At 41.7% G+C, this 15719-nt stretch overlaps 1 pseudogene; it reads left to right on the top strand.

Moving 5' to 3' along the window:
* Positions 1-10728: 10728 nt before the first annotated feature.
* LOC143407565 (ras GTPase-activating protein-binding protein 1-like) lies at positions 10729-15408 on the top strand (annotated as a pseudogene).
* The last annotated feature ends 311 nt before the right edge of the window (positions 15409-15719 follow it).

Here is a 15719-nt window from a genome sequence, read left to right as displayed (position 1 = left end):
TTCCAATCTTTGGTTGGTTAGCAACATAGGTACATACAGCAAATATTCCTAGTATAGTGGCAGAACTGTATGAATGACTTTAGGTATATATTTACAAAATCATTAAAGATCACATATAGCTTCCAGTTTTATAAGGAAATTATTGGTTTTAGGAAGAAATCTAGTTTTTTGTTTTTTAAACACACACACACACACACACACACACACACACACACACACACACGGGACTGAACCTAGGGCTTTGTGCATGCTAGGCAAACACTCTGCCACTGAGCTACATCCCCATTCCTTTCCATTTTATTTTGAGAGAGTCTTGCCTCTTACATTGTCTTAAACTTCCAATCCTCCTGCCTTATTCTCCCAAGAAGCCGGAACTGTAGGCAAGAACAACCAGGCCTGGCTTAGTTGGTCACTTTTGATGGTGCGGAATGAAGACCCACTATCGTGGTGAGGATTCATGGGGAGCATTGAGGGCCATGAAAGAAAACTGTTATGGAGCCTGACCTCAAGACTTCTAGAGGCTGGAGGTGATTTGGGACTTGATCAGCTCAAGAGAACCCAAGCTCCAGGAATCCACGGGTCTCACCCAGCATACAAATGCAAATGTGGCTTGGCTCTAGGCTCCTAGTTTCTGTGCCAGTTGGCTTCCTCTTGGTTTATGCCTCTGCACCTGCACTGTGCTCAGGGCCCACGTGGCCGCTCTTCCTGCCTCCCAGATCACACCTCCCAATACCAGCCTCTGCCGTTTGTCCAGCCCTGTTGGTTGTGAGTGGTGGGCTGCTGGCGGCCAACATGTTCACTTTCTCAGGTCACCCCACCAACTGTGGCTGGGAAATAGTCATGGATGTGACACGTTCCTGAGCAGGAAGGAATCCTTTAGAAGGTGAGGCAGCCATCTGCATGGGGTGTCCATGACTTGAGTCATTCCTGAAGATTTAGCTTTTTATTTGGAAGTTATTTCAGATTTAGAGTGAAGGAATTACAAGGAAGTCCTGTAAAGCTCTGTCCATTCCTTTCCCAGATTCAACCAGTATTGATATTTGGTTTTCTAGGCCTAGATTTTTAGTAAATCTACATCAAATAAAAACTGAATGACTCTACTTTTGCTTCCTCCCTTTTGTTTTGACAAGGAAGGGGAAGCTATATTGGGCCAATTCTCAGGGGAAAAAATTGTCAAAATGATCATAAAACCGATTTAAAAAATTTATTTTCAAATTTGAATTGACATAGTAGAGACTTACTGATACTTCATTGTCTCTATGTTTGTCATGCAAAGTTTTGCAGTAAAGAAAATGGCCTCCTAGATAACAAAATAAAATAAAACCCATAGTAACTTGTGTATAAAATATTTAAAAGATTTATAAATGTATACTACAGGGGCTGGGGTTGTGGCTCAGCAGTAGAGCGCTCGCCTAGCATGTGTGAGGCCCTAGGTTCAATCCTCAGCATCACATAAAAATAAAATAAAGGTAGTGTGTCCAACTACAACTAAATAAAATTTTTTAAAATATATATGGCATATATTTTAATTAAAAATAATTTGTAACAGCAAAACAAGTAAATTTGGCTAAAGATATGCAAGAGTCTTTAAAGGAGAAAAAAATCACAAAACTTTATTGAAAATTAAGACAAACTGAAATATGTGCCAATTTACCATTGTCCGTACGTAGTCATAGGATCATGAGAATGCCCATTTTTCCCACAATAATCTGCATAATCCAAACAAATCCAAAGGCTGTGATGTGTTAGTTTTTCATGGGTCTAGAGTAGTTGAATCTGAAATGCGTATGGAGAAGTGAAAGTTCATGAACAGTCAAGCTCTTCCTAAAGAGGAGTAAGGCAGAGGTGTTACTCTGTAAGCTATTAAGGCGGCACAATGCTATGCTAATTGGTAGAATGTTCTATTAGACCACTTTAAGTAGAACCAAACTCATACCAGTAAGAAAAGTTTTGATAGAGACAGCAAGTAGAAAATTCAATAGTGCTTGATAAGAGTTTATCCTTGTATCATAAGATGGAAAATAAGTGAAATTGGATCTTGATATCACTCCTTCTCAAAAACCAATTTCTTAAAAGGCAAGTACGTTAACATTTAGAATACTGTGTGGGAAAGTCACTTTAAAATTTCAGAGTGGGAAAGTCTTAAATAAGATACAAAGCATGAATCATAAAGGAAATGCTGATAAGCCTGGTTGCGTCAGTGTTGAGGACTTCTGTTCACAAGCATCCTACAGAATGAAAAAAAACAACAAGCTACAGACCGGAAAGCACATGCCTAGCCAACACAGACCAGTGCTCAGGACAGATTTCAAAGATTCCTCCCTCGACTCAGTAAGACTAGACACCTAATAGCAAAAGGGCCGTGAATAGGTCTATCACAGAAGAGGATATCGAAATGAACATTTAGATGTTCAACCTCATTCATAATTTGATAAATGCAAATCAAAGTCACAACAAGATACCATTTCTCACATACTAGGTGGGTGCCAATGTTAAATAATATCCGGGTATTAGCAAGGATTTCAAGCAAAAGGAACACTTTACTGCTGGCAGGAGTATAAATTGGTACAACTTTGGAAAATAATTGTGCATTACCTGATAGAGTTTGAACAAGCACATACACTACATCCCAGTAAATGTTCCCAGTGAGTGCTTAGGATAGTGGCATTCAAAGGGCAGTCCCTAGACCAGCAGCATTAGTCACCTGGATACTTGTTAGAAACAAATTCTCCAGCCATCCAGACCCACTGAGCCACTGAGCCAGAATCCGGGGCAGGGTCCAACAATCTGTTCAGCAAGCCTTTCAGGTGATGCACATTCAAGTTTGAGAACCACTGCCTCAGAGAAGCATTCATACCTGTGGCCACAGGAGACTCAAACATCCCTGATCACACAACTGTACAAAAACCCACAGACTGGAAACCTTGATGCCATTCAACAGTAGAAGAGATCATTTGGCAAATCCAGGGCACAATGAAAATAGGTGAAACAAAAATGAGCGGAAGAACTTGTCATAGGGATGCATATGCTGTGTCAGTTCATTCACATCACTGGGGACAGGCCACTCTCAACAATAGATTGTTTACAGAGATTAAAAGTGAAAATGCCTTCAACCAGTTAGGTGATTTGAGCAAAACAAAACCAAATAGCGAATCTGACAACTTCCAGAACCAGAGCAGATTCTGGAAATCCCAACATGATGAGAAAGAATTAATAGAAAACAAGTGAGAGAATAATGTCACCGGCTATAGCCTAGTCACCCAGGCTGTCCACAGCTTAACTAGCTGCAGGGCCTTCTGCAACCAAGCAAAGTTCAGTAACTGAGACTAAACTCTACACTGGTTTGGTGTGTTGGGCCCAGTGTAGGTAGGTACCTGGTCCAAATCCATGGCCTTCTAAAAATACTATCTAACAATCCCCACCCCACCCCCTTCAGTCATGTTCTCATCTAGTGGGAGTTTGACCAAAACCCGGGGCATCAGCACCACCATCCGGGGTGACGCATCATCCACGGGTTACTGTGTCCTCATGACTCATTTGAGTTCTTCATTCTAGCTGAAGAGACACCACTTAGCATTTAGCAGATGTCTGTGCCCTGGCTTTGAAGCCTCAGAGAATACAGCACACTTGGAAGATTGCTGTTAGGACTATTACCTAACAGTAAGGGTCTGGAGCATGTGCCTTAGCCAGGGTCCTCATGCACCAAGCCAACCAAAACCCAGTTGTCATAGAATGAGCTAGATGAGGAGTCTGCTTTAACTAAATAACCAGTTTTTAAAACCAACTCTCCATAGTACTTAATGTATTTACCCATGTGTAACAAAAATTACTGACAACTGCACAGAGCCCTACCTATTTAGCAAGTAAGTAATCTAGCATCCTGTAACTGGGTTAAATTAAAGCCTGGGATGAGAACGCATCTTGTTGCTAGTCTAGTCCTGTCAAGGAAAAAAGTAAATAAAAACAGGTCTACAAGTCTCATTACGAGAAGCCTACTTTCAATGTCTGAGGAAAGCTGTCCACATCGTAAGATATTATCTGCTTCTGAGGAAGTTCTTCCTGGGTGAACTTTACCTAAAATTCTCCAACAAGTGTACAGTTCCAGGAATCCAGAGAAGTTCCTTTATATTCTAAGATACTGACCCAACATTCAAGATCACAAAGCTTGTGCAGTGGGAATAGGGAGAACTTGTTCCAGGCCCTTCCAATAGGGGTAGAAGAGCCCATTCTGAGTACTGTCCATTAAACAGGCCACCATGGGCACTCTGATTTGAATCAAGCTTAAGGAATCTCATTGGCACATCTCCCCTATTTTAGCCTTGGCTAACCCAGCACAAAACTCTGAGAATGCATTTTCCTGGTATTCAATCAATTCCTGTTCTGCCTGATGTTAGATTAGCAGTCTTATGAACAATCAATCTCTCCTTTAGAGTTCTAGGAATTCTTACCTACTCCAATAATATGATCTCCAAGTTATATATATAAATAAAAACTCATACTTGTCAGAGTCCTTCCCATTAACCGTCTCCAGGATAACAAAAAAAAATCTCTTGAACTGTATCTCACTCCAAGTGCTTTTAGAAAAGAAGCTAAACTGACAAAGCTTCCTTTCCTTGCATAAGGAACTATTTCTAATTACTATATAATTATTTTAATTATTAGTAACTTTATTTTTAGGGAAAACAGTTCAAAATTGCTTGCTTTCTGACAGGACATTGTAGACAAACATCTTGTAACCGTTAGAAACATGTTTCTTCTTAATACAACTCCTTCATTTTTAGGAGACCCCGATAGAACTAGCTTTCTATACTGCACGAACACAGACTTCTCTACTTGCAGAATTTATTCACTATTGAACATCAAACGGAGACCAGCACTATGTTTGGTACTAAATAAACAGAAAAAAAAATAGCTGTCGAGTTCAAGCCAACCATCCATCTATGTGGAGACGGGACCCAAGTTGTGGGTGAGCCTCTTGGTAGTGCTCAGAGTTAATTCCTTCTACTTTCTTATATTGTTGCTAATTTTCTGTTTGTCCTATGACACTCCATGAGGGAGGGAACTGCATCTGCATTTGATCATCATATCTTGGCTCTTTTAGAACATTCTATACAAAGATGGCCAAATATCTGCTAAGTGCCCGGCACTATCATCAGCTTCAGTCAACCTTGTGTCATTACTCAAGGTTTTGTAACTAATCAGGATACATTCCATATTTTCCTAAATAAAAATAATGGATAGTTTTCTTCAGAAGTTTCTAGGTTTCCATAATTTCCTGATTACCCCAATTGACAAAGGTAATCAGGAAATCCACTATTAGTCAGAATCACGTAGATTCTACAAGTTTTAGTATTTTAATTCTCTTAAAAGTGATTCAGACATTTTATAAATATCTACCACTTAATTCAACATAACTTTAAAACCTCGAGTTACTGAAAAAGATGTCTGATCTACAAATATTCATCATTTACATTCACCTGACTTACTTGTTCTTCATTGTATTCTAATTACACATTTTAAAAGTTAACCACAGAGCTGGGGGTGTAGCTGAGGGGTAGAAGACGCGCTTGGCACAAGCAAGGCCCTGGGTTTGATTATCAACATATGTGTGCATACATGCACACTGAAGGACGAAGGGAAATACCACTTCAAAATATATTGGGTTAGTGTATGATTACTTGAGATTAAAGGCACTTGAAAAAAACACCAAAATACAAGGCTTCGAGTTCCCCTGCATTCTCTTGCAGAGGGTCTCAGGTACTATCAATCCTCAGAAGATAAACTCCTCTCACAGGAATAATGGAGTGTCCACCACCAGACGGATCTTGTTACAAACTATCTGTTTTTCCTTAGGGCCTGTTTATCTTTCTCAAAAACCATTTGCTCTGAGAATATTTTCTTTATCATTGACCATTTACTCATTTCAAGAAAGGGGTTTGAATCAAAAGTCCGTGCCTTTTCTTACCTGCCTAATTGTTACTCTGAATGAGATTTCAGACCTGAACACCATTACTTGCCAAGATAAGAAAAGCCCAGGTAGGAAGCCTGGCCGGGACAGAAGGGTCAAAGGAGGGACCCCTCGCACACCTGAGCCCCCGCCTCTTCACTCTCCTCCAGGTGCAGAGGGAGACGACATTACAACAGGAGACTTTCTCCACAGGTAAAGTTTACTTCACTAAAGACGCATCTCACAATAACTAAAACAGGCAGCTCCCAGTCCAGCTAATACTACCTAACTTAACAAGTTCAAGGTAGGGCTGCCAATGACAGGGCACTCAGAGCACTTCCAATGCCAGACAAAGATGCCTCTCCTTTTCATTCCAAGCTCAAGATCTGAAGAGTAGAACCAGAGGAATGAGAAGTTGTGTTTCATTTGTGCACAGTGTGTCAAGGGGCATCTACTGTCCTGTATACCCAATTAGAACAAATTTTAAAATAATAAAAATTTTATTAAATAAATTTTAATAAAAGATCTTAACCAGGGCATAAAGGTGGTTAAAGAAGCAAACCCAATGGCCTCAGAGCTCACCTTCTAAAAGTGATTCCTCCTCCACAATGCTGCCCATTCTGGCTTCTAAAAGCCTGTGTGTGATCATTTGAAAATGCATCCCAGCTGTGCCCCATGCACACACCTGTAATCGCAGCTACTTGGCAGGCTGGGGCAGGAGGTTGGCAAGTTCAAGGCTAGCCTGGGCAACATAGTGAGACCTTGTCTCAAAAGAAATAAAAAGGACTAGGGGTATAGTTTAGTGGCAGAGCCCCTCTGGATTTCACCGGTACCACAAGAAAAAAAAAATGCATCCCATTGTTTCTGTGAATAGCATAAAACTCATAGGCTCAAGTGATCCTCTTGCCTCAGCCTCTCCAGTACCTGGGACTATAGGCAGAAGCCACAATGCCCAGCTTCTGTAGAATTTTTGGTCCTTCCTTTTCTAATGTACCCTTAAAAAAAAAAATGCACTCATTGTGGCCACTGTAATTCCGAAATATTTCTAGATAGCATGCCCAAGACCCTGAGTTTGACCCCCAGCACCAACAAAAAGAAAAAAAGAAAATGCTCCAAATTATTTCTGGTAAGGTTTACCCATTTTTCTAAAATGGCACAGCTTCTGGCAATTTTTTTTTTTTTTTTTTTTTTGGTACTGGGGATTGAACCCAGGGGTGCTTAATCACCGAGTCACATTCCAGTCCTTTTTATGTTTTTATTTTGAGACAGGGCCTTGCTAAATTGCTAAGGCTGGTTTTGAAATTGTGATCCTCCAGCCTCAGACTCCAGAGCTATTGGGATTACAGGTGTGTGCCATTGTGCCTGGCTCTGGGAATTCTTATGCATGTAACTGGGTAGAGTTCCAAATGGAAACATTCGCAGACCTAAATGAGTGCAATTCCTGACTCTGCAACATCATGAACCCTCAGAAGGTCACATGCCCCCTCCTCCACAAACCAATCCTTGGTGCTACCCAAGGAGAGGCACTCTCACACCATAAGCTAACCCTGGGTGGAGCTCCAGAATTCGGAGTTCTAAACTCCCTGGATCCGGATGAGCCACGACTCCTGTTTTCTAGCAAACTTTCCTTCCTACTCAGCCCAGTCAGACACACAAAGCCTCTTCATAAGAACCAGTGATGTTCCTAATGAACACAGTTCCTTTGCTCTCTGACACAGACACCTGAGACTTCTCTATAGGACCCAGCCCTGTCTCTGTCACAAATTTCCAACCCCGTCCGGACCAAAAAGTTTGCTCAAACAAATCCAGACAGCTCAGAAAATGAATCTAGGAGAAAACTTACCCACATTCCCAGATGCAGCAAGAAGACAGAGCTTTAGGCCCAGAAGGATCAACTCCTGGTTCCTTGGTGCTACTGGGAGTCACTGCCACTCTGTTTTGGATCCTGCTGATGACATACCTGTTGAGGGACGATTCCTTAAACCAGTTACATTTACAATTTATTCAAGCAAAACAAAAAATGGCCCATGAACCAAATCACTCCCCGAGCAGTCCTGACAACTCCAACCCACACGGTGATCAGATAGCATTTATAGAGAAAGAGAGGAGAGACTTTGATAACAACTTAATTGGCTGCAGGCTTGTCAATCAACCAGTAAGATGGTTATGGTTTAACTAGTCAGTGCTTTACAACTTAATGAGTTAATTAGCTACAGGACCTTCTATGACCAACTAAAATGAGTTACTATGATTAAGGTATATTGATTTTGTCTGTTGTGCCCAGTACAGGTGCTCAGTCCAAGTTCATGGCCTCCTACAAAACATAATTTATAGGAATACGTACAAATGCAGTACTGCTCTGGGGAGAAGAAAGGGGAAACTTTGCATATAATTCAGGAGAGTGGCTGTGTTCATGCAGAAGGAAAGAAGATGTAATTAGAATGTACAGGACTTAAAGATAGAGGGTATTCTATGTTCTTAAACTAGGTAGTAGATATATTTCTGTTGATTTTGATTTTTTTTTAGAGAGAGAGAGAGAGAGAGAGAGAATTTAATATTTATTTTTTTAGTTTTTGGCGGACACAACATCTTTGTATGTGGTGCTGAGGATCGAACCCGGGGCCACACGCATGCCAGGCGAGCGCGCTACCGCTTGAGCCACATCCCCAGCCCCGTTGATTTTTTTTTAAGTACATTTTCACACAACTAAGCCCAGCAGAAGTTTCTATGCTGGCTGAACTGGGACAGCATCATCGAGTCATGGCCTTAACTGCAGCAAAGCTGCTCAGCAGGCCCAGCCCAGCCCAGGGCTCTGGCCATGAGATCCAAGTGAGAAATGGATTGGGACAATTCTGGATCTTATGACAGACTGTGGAAAGCAGAGGCCTACCTTCTGCCTCTCACCCCGAGAGACCACTCTGTCTACCATTTTGCCACTTGCCCTCCCTGTTTTCTCTTCTCCCACCCAGGATAAGAGCTTCCACCAGGTGTGGGTGGAGCCTAAAGTTATTAGAACTCCTGTCACAGTGCAATGCATTATCGTGAAGTCTTACTGAATACGTCTTATATACACATACCCATATGTATCCCAACAAAGAAAGGATGTTTATTATTGTGAACAGTAGTTTCTAAAGACTTAGCTCATTAATGTGAGACATTTAGGAAAGTCATCTCTCTATATATGTTAAAAAAAAAACTTTAAACATTTCCCTAAAATGATAAGAGAAGATGAATAGGTCATTCAGTCATAGGACAGAGGAGATTTAGCCTCTCGTTAATCAGACCCACTTAAAGGAACATCTCCCAGAAGTAAACATCTCCCCTCATAGGAACATCTCCCCTCATAGTGAACATGGGGTTTCTCTCAGGAGTTGATTTGAAATAGATCATCAAGCATGGAGAAAACCTGCTTTCTGAAACCATGTATTGGTTAAGTTTGGATCTTCCACACATCACGGCTTCAAGCAGAGAAGGAACACTGCTTGAATCTGTGTTTCCAGCCCCATGCACTGAAACTGAGAGCACCTGAGGGTGCTTCCCCAGAGCCAATGGATCAGGTGGTATTTCCCAAAAGTTACAAAGACTTTCATACTAAAACAAATATGGATGTAACCAGGAGCAGGGTGCAAAGTCTGAGCTGTTGAATACTTTTTAAGAAAGTGTGGCCTTGATGAACCCTCTTTGGGATAGTCCTGCAGACATTCTGGGGGTAAACTGCCTATATATTTCTCTGCCATGAGAGGTGCTAAACTTGGGTAGAAAATTTTGCAAAACATTTCCACTGCCCCCTGGCTACATGGCGTTATAGACCAATGGACTGCAAGTGAAAGTGACAAAGTGGTCAAAGGCCATTGTTTCCCTCCGTGACAGACCTGGAGGAACACATTCCTTCCACGTGATATAGGAAGTAGATGGAGAAGGGTTTTCCATGAATGAGAAATAAACTTATATTTTAAGTTGTGGAGAACTGGCATTTCCCCAATGTGGCAACTGGTCTTGAGTATCCTAATGATATTAATAATGGAAGAACAGGGCCATGCTCACCTGATGTTTTATAATGACCGCTCAGGTGGCTGTGTGGAAGGCAGGTTAGAGGAAGGCAAGGCGGATTTGTGGCCCCTGAGAGCACATTACCTGGGGCTGCTACTGTTCCTGAGAGTCACTGGTAGATAAGTGCTGGGGGAAAACTCTGGCATTCATAGCTTGTTTCTCATTTGGCTATTGAATTGCTTGTGCCTAGGTTACAACTGCACAGAGCAGGTAAGAGGGTTTCAAGGTTTCTGGAGCTAAGGAAGGTTTGCTCTGCTTTGGAGCTGTGTCTCTCCCTCAGGTACAACATTCAAGGGAGGTATTTATGCAAGGATTGGGGCGGACCACCCTGAGAAGGATTTAATGAGCCCTCCCAGCAAAAGACCTTTCCTAGCAGCCTTTTTCAATGTCAGGAGGTTGGTCAGAGACCCTGCCATCTGGGCTGTTGGCAGATCTCTGTGTCTGTGACACGAACCAGGCCTGGTGGCTGGGCAGCAGGTTTCTCAGGGCAATGCCACGCAGGCATTATTTCACAGAAGGCTCATATTTGACAGAATAGAATAGTAAGTTAGGTCCATGAACACAGATCTGAGTTCGGGGTCAGGATGAGAAGCAGGGGACCCAGAAGGGTCAAAGGGACTGAATGCTGCCACCCAGGGTCCTCGCAGCCCTCAGAACATGGTCATGAAATCGATACTTGTACCAATTGATTTATTATGATAAATGAATCAATTGGCACAAGTGTCGATTTCATGATCATGGAGTTGTTTCCAAGCCCAGCTACTTCAGAGACTAAGGCATGAAGATGGCAAGTTCAGGGCCGCATGGGCAATATAGTGAGGCCCTATCTAAAAATAAATCTGTAATCCCAGAGACTCAGGAGACTGAGGCAGGAGGATCACAAGTTCGAAGCCAGCTACAGCAACATAGCAAGGCCCTAAGCAATCTAGTGAGATTCTGATTCAAAATAAAAAAAATGGAAGGGCTGGAGATGTTGCTCAGTGGTCAAGCACCCCTGAATTCAATCCCCAGAACCCAAAACAATAAGTAAGTCCTTTTACTTATTATTTTTATTTATTTATTTTGGGTTCTGGGGCTTGATCCCAGGAGTAATTTACTTTCTACTTCTTTGATTAAATTTGCTCATCTTCCTTTACCCACCTCCAAATATGGGCATTTCTTAAAGGTGAACATTCCCTGTTTTCTCTCTCTTTTTAATTGTAGTAAAACATACCTTAACAAAACCTGCCGTCTTAACCCCTCTTTTGCATACTGTTCAGTAAGTACTTTCATGTTCTGTGCTATTTTTAGAACACTTTTCCTCATGCAAAACTGAAATTCTGTACCCATTACCTATCTCTCTACTTCCCCTTGCCCACCTGGCAACCACCCTTCCATTTTCTGTTCCCATGAATTTGACTACTGTATGGACCTCACATAAGTGGACTCATACAGCATCTCTTTGTGATTGGCTTATTTTACTCAACATAACGTAATTGTTAGTTCTGTGTCCATATGCCTGCATCACAGATACTTGGCCAAACATTATTCCAGATGTTTCTGTGAAGGTGTTTTTTTTTTTTTTTTATGAGATTAACGGAGAATCTGGCTAATATATATAAGGCACCCATCCTCAAGGTTCATTCACATTGTAGCATGTGTCAGTACTTCCTTTTTAATACTAAATAAATCTTCAGTTGTATGTATATGCTACATTTTGATTATACATTAATCCATTGATGGATATCTTCTTCTTTTTTTATTTTATTTTATTTTTTATTTTTGGCCCTGGAGATTGAACCCAGTGGTGCCCTACCACTGAGCCACATCCCCAGCCCTTCTTGTTTTTCATTTTGAGTCACAGTCTAAAATAGGGGTTGGGTTTCTCCTCTCAAGCACTGGCTCAAGTCTGCTGCAAAACTCAGCAGCTGAACAGGTCACAGAGCAGTTGAGGTACCCTGTGTTCCTTGATCAAGACAAAGTGGGAGAAACCAGGGACCCTAAACCATTAACTGATAGAGTGAACAGGATTTGCCCCAAAGTTCCAGAATTATTTTATTTTATTTTAATATTTTTAGTTGTAGATGGACATAATACCTTTATTTTACTTCTTTCATGTGGTGCTCAGGATTGAACCCAGTGCCTCACATGTGCTAGGCAAGTGCTCTATCACTGAGCTACAACCCCAGCCCCTCAGAATGATTTTAAAAAATATATCAGAATGTGCAAACACACTTGCATAGGGGGTTTCTGCCACCTTCCATGCTGTGGGGCAAAGCTTGTTCCTCTTCTGCTCAGCTGCACAAGTTGAATTGACCAAAGCAATGGTTATAGGAAGCAGAGTCTCTTGTTGGTCAGATGGGAATCTGTGAGACAGTATTACACGTAAGCTGAATCCAGGCCCTAGACATGCTACATAGGTTTTATGGAAAGAACTCTTCCCATGTCCATGGGGGATTGGATTCAAATGGAAATCCAGAAGATGCAGTCTCTGGACAGAAAGAAAGTCACAGGAAAGTGAAGACACAAAACTTTACCAACAGCCACACCAACATTTGCCATGTTGATACCCATGCTACTCTAAATGATGGTGTGGTAGTCCAGGTGATGGGGAGGCTATCAAACAACAAGGAGGCTTTGTGGAGATTCATGCAGACGTTTGTCCTTGCTCCTGAGTGCTCTGTTGCAAATAAATTCTGTGCTCATAATACCTTAGAGACCATCATGAGTTCCTTGGTGGTATTGTCACCAATCTCAGGAGGAATCAAGAAGAAGTAAAGGAACCTGCAGAAAGGCAGCAGACACCTGAGGTGGTATCTGATGGTTCTGGAACGTTCTACCATCAGACTGTCAGCAATGACTTGGAAGAACATTTAGAGGAGACTGTTTCTGAACCAGAGCGTCATCCTGAACCTGAACCAGAGTCATATCTGAAATCTGAAATCCAAGAGGAAAAGTCAGACGGTATTAGAAGAAGCCGCTCCTGAGGAGCTCAGAGGAGTCCTTCTCCAGGGCCTACAGACCAACTCAGACAGTACAGGAAGACTTGAGGACATGTTCTTGGTCATCTGTGACCAGTAAGAACCTTCTTCCAAATGGATCTATTCCTGTTCCTGGGATACCACCTTCTGTTATTAAAGGACCAGCTTCACAGCCCATCCAGAGCCTGAGCCTGAACCTCAGATTCTACCACAGAGGCCTCAGAGAGATCAAAGAGGATAAGAACAATGAATAGATGCTCCTCCTCAGAGGGAACCCAAACCAATCTGTGAGGCTGGTGAGCAAGGTGATACTGAGCACCGAAGAACTATGAGACACCCTGACAGTCACCATCTCTTCAAATGGCAACCTGCCTCATGAGGTGAACAAATCAGAACTTTAGGATTTCTTTCTAAATTATGGGAATGTCATAGAGCTACACATAAATTGTGGTGGAAAATCACCCAATTTTGGTTTTCTTGTGTTTGATGATCCTGAGCTTGTTCAGAGGTCCTTAGTGATAGGCCCGCCATGTTCAGAGGTGAAATCCTGCTGAATGTGGAAAAGACTCGAGCTGCCAGAGAAGGGGACTGTCAGGATAACCTCCTGCGAGGCCCTGGAGGTGGGCGGGGTGGTGGAATGAGAAGCCCTGCCCATGGAGACTTGATGAAGAAACCAGGATTTGGAGAGGGAAGGGGTTTGCTCCAAGGCAGTGAATTAATCTTCACTGATCTTCATAAAATCCCTGCCTTCTGCAGAATGGTAGATTTCTCAACCAGTCTTGTTATCTTGGAGTAAGATGACCCTAGTCTGATAAACTGCTTATGTTTGTACAATTTTACTTCTTTTTGTGTTAATGGTGTGTGCTCCCTCCCTTCTCCTTTCCTCTCCTGGCCTTCTAGTCCTTCACTTCCAGTTTTGTGCTATTTTAGGAGTAACAAATTTTTAAAGAAGAAAAAAATGAACACTGCGTTTTTTTGGTTTTTTTTTTTTGTTTGTTTTTTTTAAACAGCCATTTCCCCAAAGGAATATGTCTTGCTTATTACTGACGTTTGGTATGTTTTGTTCGTTGGAATATTTCTTAAGTATTTTCTAAGTGTTTCAAAGCCTGTGAGAAATACAGTATTTGATAAACATTTTGGAGGCAGAAAAAAATCCAACTTGCTTATTCTTTGAGAGTTATGACAACCTTCTGCTATTTAGAAAATTTGACATTTGATTCTCCTTGATGTGGTTAAAAACTGAATAAGAAGTGTCAATAGAAAATAAAATAAAATACATTAGAATGGACTCAAGTTTTCTCAACAATAATGTCACTTAGTGGCAATCGAGTGACAGGGGGCTGGGTTATTGGCATTCCACTGTACATGTCCACAGCTGTCCTTTTTATGCTCCAACCTGTAATCTGCACATGCCTGTGGAATGGCGTCAGCATGGGAATTTCATCCAGCATGTGTGAAGTTACAAAAAAGATAAAAAAAAAAAAAAAAAAAACCAACGTCCCCCATGTTCCATGCTGTTCTGTCACCCTGTTCCTTCATTCTGTTGTGGGAACCTTTCTTGAACATTGAAGGACATGCTTCTAGAGCTACCCAGATCACTCAGGCTTACTCCAATCTCCGAGAACTATGATGGAAACCAGCTTGTTTTAGAATGAGAGTATACATTTTATTGACAAATGCTGATATCCAACGTTCCTCTAGGGAGATAAAGGACAAGAAGCATAATGTGTCTTCCAAAATCAAAACTGCCTCCGTAAAGTTAATCCAAAGTACCCATCCTGTTGTAGGAAAGGTGGGAGGGACACCTATGGAGAAAAGCTCAGAACTGCTGGACAAACATCTGGAAAGAGCTTTGGTTTCATCTTTAAATATTCCCAGGGAGGGCTGGGGATGTAGCTCAAGCGGTAGCGCGCTCGCCTGGCATGCGTGCAGCCCGGGTTCGATCCTCAGCACCACATACAAACAAAAGATGTTGTGCCTGCCGAAAAACTAAAAAATAAATATTAAAAAAAAAAAAAAGATTCTCTCTCACTCTCTCTCTCTCTCCACTCTCTCTTAAAAAAAAAAAAATATTCCCAGGGACTCCTAAGGCTGTATTTAGACAGACTCAATTTCTCTAGTTGGACTTTTAGATTTGGTGTTTGTGTCTCCTCTGACCTTTTGTATAAGTTGGAGATTATAATCAGTGTTTCCCACACATTTATTGTGCCATCTGCATAAGAAATTTGGAAAACCTTGGAACCAAGTCCAGATTTTCTTTTTATGATTGTCACCATTATTGCCTTGCTGTTTGACAGTCTTAAAAATGCATTTCTTCCTCTCCGGGCTGTGATGCCAGAAGCTTTGAGGAGGTTGCTGCTCAGCCTGGAAGTACAGAAAAGCCAGGGCTTCACACCTTCATCCGATTTTTCCAATGTTAGGAGTTCAGATCTATCAGTCTACAGTATTTAGACTTGGGGTGTGGGGGAGCTGGGCTTAAGCTGTAACAGAAAAGATGGCAAAAATTTCTTTTTTAAAAAAATTTTTTTTTTTTAGGTGTAGATGGACACAACACAATGCCTTTATTTTTATGTGGTGCTGTGGGTCGAACCCGGGTTCCGCCCATGCTAGGTGAGTGCTCTACCACTGAGCCACAATCCCAGACCCCCAAAATTTCTTGATCATAAGAAGTTCTGGGCACTAGATATGGATGTAAGCCTAGCTAGGACCACGTCCTTGGAAACAGTGTCCAGCTGCCTAGGTGACATGGACAGTCATTGTAA

Source organism: Callospermophilus lateralis, chromosome 9, assembly GCF_048772815.1.
Source record: "Callospermophilus lateralis isolate mCalLat2 chromosome 9, mCalLat2.hap1, whole genome shotgun sequence".
Classification (NCBI taxonomy): Eukaryota; Metazoa; Chordata; class Mammalia; order Rodentia; family Sciuridae; genus Callospermophilus; species Callospermophilus lateralis.
Note: the sequence above shows the minus strand (reverse complement) of the source record. Positions and strands in the feature narration are given on the sequence as shown.